This window comes from Musa acuminata, chromosome BXJ3-9 (genome assembly GCF_036884655.1).
Source record: "Musa acuminata AAA Group cultivar baxijiao chromosome BXJ3-9, Cavendish_Baxijiao_AAA, whole genome shotgun sequence".
Classification (NCBI taxonomy): Eukaryota; Viridiplantae; Streptophyta; class Magnoliopsida; order Zingiberales; family Musaceae; genus Musa; species Musa acuminata.
In genome coordinates, this window is record NC_088357.1 from 38694088 (window position 1) to 38699589 (window position 5502).

Genomic DNA, 5502 nt, shown 5'->3' on the forward strand with positions numbered 1-5502 from the left:
CAAATATATATACATGTATATATATGTATATATATGTATATATGTATATGTATATATATATATATATATGTATGTATATATATGTATATCTATATATATATATATGTATGTGTATATATATATATACACACACACACACACATATATATATATATATATATATATATATATATTTATTTATTTATTTATTTGTATATATATATATACACATAAACACATATACATATATATATATATATATATATATATATATATATATATATATATATATATATATATATATATATATATATATATATACACATACACACACATACATTATTTCTCATTGGTTTAACACCCTAGAGAAATGACTCTTTTCGGATTTCAAGAGGGTTTTTCTATCGTTCGTCCTCCTATGAAAATTTTTATGCTTTCGTTGAATCTTGATTTATAGAATATTATCGAAAATGGATTTCAAAAGTCTTTTGATGAACGATTGGAATGATTTGGAGAAGAAAACTTTCTCTTTAAATGCAAAAGTTATGTATGCTTTATTTTGTGCTTTGGATAAAAACGAGTTTAATTATATTTCAACTTGTGAAATGACTTTTGAGATTTGGTACACTCTTGAAATCACACACGAAGGCCCTAGTATAGTTAAAGACTCTAAAATAAATATTTTGATGCATGATTTTAAACTATTTCGAATGAAACCAAATGAGACTATTGGAGATATGTGTTGAATCTCGGATTTGATTATAAAATCAATTAATGGGTTAATTGATCTAATCCATATTATTGAGTTAAGTGTGCAGGATTAACTACGATAACCAGAAAACACAAAGCAAGAATACCGGAGTCAAGTTCGATGGACGTTTAAGAGTCCGAAGAATCGTCGGAGATGCTGCCGGAACCAACCGAGAAGAAATCGGGAACCTGTCGGAATTTTCGGAAGTTCACCGAAGAGATCGTCAGAGGTTCACGGAGATCACCGAGAAGGCTTGGCTACTCATTAAAGTCATCACAAGATCGGGAGCTTGCTGGGAGTCCGTCAGAAGAAGTTCGTCGGAAAGCTCGTCGGAACAAGACTCGACGTTCGCGGTTGAAAACTTGCTTAGGATATTTTTTGTTATGTAGTTCACTTGTAATTAGGATTAGGATTAAGAGATAATCCTATATCCTGGTTAGGGGCCAATTGGGCCTAAAATTAGACTTGGTTTGGGCTAAATTTGAAGCCCAACCAGTGAACCGAAGGGTCTAACGGTGGCACCGCCCAGCACCCGAGAGCCAAGCGGTGGCACCACTTGGCTGGGCGGTGGCACCACCAGTCCACTGTCAGTGTCTGAGACTGACAGGCGGTGGCACCGCCACTGATAGGCGGTGGCACCGCCAGCATCGGGAACCCAAAGAGAATTCAAATTTTGAAGCCCAAATTTGAATCCTCTTGAGGCCTATAAATACCCCTCAAATCTCAACTGAGATGATAACTTTTTGAGAAGCAATTGATTGAGAGAAAGGTCTTAGAAAAGTCCTAGCTAGTCTTGTTTTCAATTTGCTAGTGTTCACTTCCTTCTTTCTTGCTAAAAATCTGTAAGAGAGTAAACCGCTTGTAAAAAAGTTGTAAGAGGGGTATTTACCCTTCCCCTTCAAGAGATTTGCTAGTGGAAGGTGGGAGCCTCATCGAAGAGGGGCCTCGCAAGTGGATGTAGGTCATTTGACCGAACCACTTTAAAATCGGCGTGATCATTGGTTTTCATTTACTTATTGTCATATATATTACTGCAAACCATTTGCACTTTAATGCTCTACTTCTTTGTCTCCTTCTTACGTATCCTTTCAAGTTAAAACGCAATCGAAACGGTTTCAAACGAAACGTTTCTTTTATCGTACGAAGTTTTCGAAAGTGTTTAAATCGTCAAAAGTTTATCGTACTTTACCACTGCACTAATTCACCCCCCCCTCTTAGTGCCGCTCCGATCCTAACAATTGGTATCAGAGCTAGGCTCACTCTCATATTTGGTTTGATACCCAAGAGAGATGGCTTACTCCGGCATACATGAGGGTCATTCTATCACACGTCCACCATTGTTTAATAGGTCGGATTATACTTATTGGAAGACTCATATGAGGATCTTCCTCATTTCCATGGATTTCGAGCTTTGGACTATTGTTGAAAACGGATTTCAAAAATCTTCTCTTCCGATGAGCGAATGGAATAAATCGAAGAAGAAGGTTTTTGCTTTAAACGTAAAGGCTATGAATGCCTTGTTTTGTGCACTAGACAAAAATAAATTTAATCGTGTCAATTTGTGATTTGGCTTTTGATATTTGGAGAACTCTTGAGGTCACTCGTGAAGGCACTAGCCGAGTGAAAGAGTCCAAAATCAACATCCTTGTGCACTCTTACGAACTTTTCCGAATGAAACCAAGTGAGTCCATCGGAGACATGTACACCCGGTTTACGGATGTCATCAATGGACTCAAAGCTCTTGGTAAAGATTTTACTAACTTTGAACTAGTAACTAAAATCTTAAGATCCCTCCCTAAAAGTTGGGATCCAAAAGTTACGGCAATTCAAGAGGCTAAAGACCTTAAAACATTCCCTCTTAAAGAACTTATTGGGTCCCTAATGACCTACGAAATGACATGTCAAGCTCATGACGAGCTCGAGAACCCCCTTCTAAAGAACAGGAAGGATATGACACTCACATCACAAGAAGACCACTTGAAAGGAACATCAAGTGATGAGGACAGTGACAATGACATTGCACTTTTGACTCAAAAATTTAAAAAATATTTAAGAAAGAATAAATTAAAAAATAATATAAAAAATAAATTTGAACACAAGAAGGACCAAGTGATTTGCTATGAGTGCAAAAAACCGGGACACTACAAGAACGATTGTCCTCAAGCCAAAAAGAGAACATCAAAGAAGAAGGCGCTCAAGGCAACGTGGGATGATTCAAGCGCGTCCGAAGAAGAGGAGTCCAACACCGAGCAAGTTGCTCATTATGCCCTAATGGCCATCGGAGAAGAGGTAACAGATTTAATTGATGCAGATTTACCTTATCATGAATTATTAAATGCTTTCCATGAGTTATTTGATGAATGTAAGACAATTAGTAGAAAATACAAATTGCTAAAAAAGGAGCATGATAGTCTCACTTGTGATATCGATAAATTAAAAATTGAATATCATGATAGTTTAACTCCATGTATAAAATGCCATGATCTAGAATCTCTCCAAAAAGAGAACTTGCTACTTAAGGACACCTTAAAGAAATTCGAGGTTGGTAGCAAATCTTTGAACATGATCCTTACAAATAAGGGTCACGTTCCTAAAAGAAGTGGAATCGGATTTGTAAGAAGTTCTCACCAAAATCCAACCACCTTCATTAAAGGCCCCGTCTTACATGTTCGGCACCAAAGCAATTGCAACTTTTGTTGCAAATATGGACATAAAACTTATAAATGTCCATTCAAGAAAATTAGTCCAAATAAACTAATTTGGGTTCCTAAAGGAACCATGATCAATTCTATGCAATATGATGAACAAGTTAAATCAGTTTTTAAGGCACCCAAAAGAAAATGGGTACCTAAAAATAATCCTTTCTTGTAGAAACATACACCATCACAAGCTAGGAGCAAGAGATGGTATCTAGATAGTGGATGCTCAAGACATATGACTGGAGATCCATCTCATTTCTCTATGCTCACTAGCAAAGAAGAAGGGTACGTCACCTTCGGAGACAACAACCAAGGCAAAATCATTGGCAAGGGAACCATAGGTAACAAATTAAAATTTTCTATTGATGATGTCTTACTAGTTGATGGATTGAAACATAATCTCTTGAGTGTTAGTCAATTATGCGATAAAGGTTATATCGTTAGATTTGAATCAAATGTGTGTATTATTGAAAAACCAAACCATAACATAACTATGATTGCATTAAAACAAAATAATGTCTACACCATCAACCTTGATGAACTAAGTAATGAAATGTGCTTTTCCGCTTTAAATGATGATGCTTGGCTTTGGCATAGGAGACTAGGCCATGCAAGCATGAAACTAATATCTAAGATCTCATCTAGAGAATTAGTGCGAGGAATTCCAAATATAAAGTTTATTAAGGACAAAGTATGCGATGCATGTCAACTAGGTAAACAAATAAAACCTAGTTTCAAACCAAAAACTCAAATTAGCACCACTAGACCATTACAATTGATTCATTTGGACTTATTTGGACCAATTGACACGACAAGTCTAGGAGGAAGCAAATATGCATTTGTAATTGTGGATGACTATACTAGATACACTTGGACCTATTTCTTAGCTCACAAAAGTGATTGTTTCAAGTGTTTCTCTAAATTTTGTAAACTAACTCAAAACGAAAAAGGTTTCATGATTTCATCAATTCGGAGTGATCACGATGGCGAATTTCAAAACCGTGACTTTCAAAATTTTTGTGAAGTTAATGGATATAATCACAACTTCTCCACTCCGAGGAATCCCCAACAAAATGGAGTAGTTGAAAGAAAAAATAGAAACCTACAAGAAATGGCAAGAATGATGTTAAATGAACATAGTCTACCCAAGTATTTTTGGGCTGAAGCCGTAAATACGGCTTGCTACATCATGAATAGGGTCCTAATAAGACCATCCCTATCAAAAACTCCCTATGAATTATGGAATAATAAAAAATCAAATATTTCATATTTTAAAGTTTTTGGTTGTAAATGCTTTATTTTGAATGAAAGGGATGCCTTAGGAAAATTTGATGCTAAATCCGATGAAAGCATCTTTCTTGGTTACTCTTCCGTTTCTAAGGCTTTTCGGGTTTTTAACAAAAGAACCTTAGTAATAGAAGAGTCTATTCATGTAGTTTTTAATGAAATTTCTAATTTAAAGAAAAATGATTTTGATGATGATCTTGGTTTTGATAATTTGAATTTAAATGAACCCCCTCCTCAAAATAGCAACTTGGATGCATCTTCTTCCGAAATTTCCTTACCCAAGGAATGGAAGTATATAGATGCTCATCCAAAGGAGCTAATTATAGGAGATACATCAAAAGGGGTACAAACTCGTTCCTCTTTCAAGAATTTTTATGCTAACGCCGCCTTCCTTTCTCAAATCGAACCTAAATGCATTGACGAGGCCATAAAAGATGATTTTTGGGTTATTGCAATGCAAGAGGAATTAAATCAATTTGAGAGGAATAAGGTATGGAAGCTTGTTCCTGGACCTAATGACCATTTAGTCATTGGTACTAAATGAGTCTTTAGAAACAAGCAAGATGAAAATGGTATCGTGGTTAGAAACAAGGCTAGATTAGTGGCCAAAGGTTTCAACCAAGAAGAAGGTATCGATTACGAAGAAACCTTCGCTCCCGTGGCTCGATTAGAAGCCATAAGGATGCTCCTTGCCTATGCTAGTAGTAATAATTTTAAACTGTTTCAAATGGATGTCAAAAGTGCTTTCTTGAATGGTTTTATTTCCGAAGAAGTATATTTCGAACA